Source organism: Pteropus alecto, unplaced genomic scaffold (assembly GCF_000325575.1).
Source record: "Pteropus alecto unplaced genomic scaffold, ASM32557v1 scaffold313, whole genome shotgun sequence".
Classification (NCBI taxonomy): domain Eukaryota; kingdom Metazoa; phylum Chordata; class Mammalia; order Chiroptera; family Pteropodidae; genus Pteropus; species Pteropus alecto.
In genome coordinates, this window is record NW_006434832.1 from 763,271 (window position 1) to 764,551 (window position 1,281).

Sequence of the window (1,281 nt, forward strand, 5' to 3'; positions counted from 1 at the left end):
ATAAACGAAGGCATGGAAATAGCAATAACTTCTGGTGTGGCTCATCCGGGGATCCAGTTGAATCTATTCACAGTAACAACTGGCTCTCTGGGACTAGTGTTACTAGACAAAGCAGACATAATGGGAATCACAAGAAGGACCTTAAGGGTTATCTGATTCAGCTTCATCTTTTCACACATCCATTTCTTAGGAACGTGGATCTTTTCACACATACCATTTGTCAGGTATGTGTAGACTCTTCCTAGATGTCAGGCATGGTGTTAGGTGCTGGAGTCACAGTGGTACATGGTCCCTGCCTCCGTGGAACTGTACACAAGGAGAGGAGTTTGGAGATGTGAACTGGAGTCCAGCCACACAGGGACTGGTTGGTCAGACTAAGGAACTCACTACTGATGCCAAGAGCAGTAGAAAGTCATTGAAAAGTTTTCAGGAGTGGGTTATGTGATCACTCCAGCTGCTGTGCAAAATGGATTGGAAGGAAGCATGAGTGGAAGCAGAGAGCTACTCCAGAGATGTCACTGAAAGATAGTGAGGATAGAGTGTGGTGGGCAGATGTGAGAAAGAATAAATGGAGAGGATTGGATGTGGCGCTTTGAGAAAGGAGTCCAGGAAACTGAGAAGCAGAACTCCAGCGATTTGCCAGGGTCTTCAGAGAGCTGGTGGCTGAGCCAAGGCTGAGACCAGACCAGGATCTTTTCACTACACTATGTTTGAGACACGCTGACACCCAAGTGGAAATACAAGCAGATGAGAAGCAGACATTCTGGAGCCAGGAAGCCCAGATTTGGCACCCTCAGCCTGCATATGACAGTGTAATCTACAAGAGGCCAAGTTCTTTGGGGAGAGAGTATGATGGAAGAATGAGAACCCTGGCACACACCTGAACTAGCACGTGGAAGTGGAACCAGCAAGTAGCAGAGCAGGGGGCTTCCAGAAGAGCCATTAACAGACCACTGGCTTTATTGCTGCATGGTCCTGGGGCTCTCCCTAATTTCTCTGAGCCTTAGCTTTTGTGATAGATAGACTCTAAGATGTCACCGCCTCCTGGTGTTCATGCTCTTTTGTGACCCCCTTCCCTTGACTGTGGGTAGAACCCACAACATGCTTCTAACTTTGTAGAATATGGCAAAGAGGATGGGATGTCACTGCCATAACTGGTTACATCACGTAAGACTCCTTACTGGCCAACAACTTGGAGCCATTCCCAGTTTGCTGAAGCAAATGGCTATGTTAGGTGTGATGGTTAGTTTTATGTGTCAACTCGGCTAGGCTATAGTACCC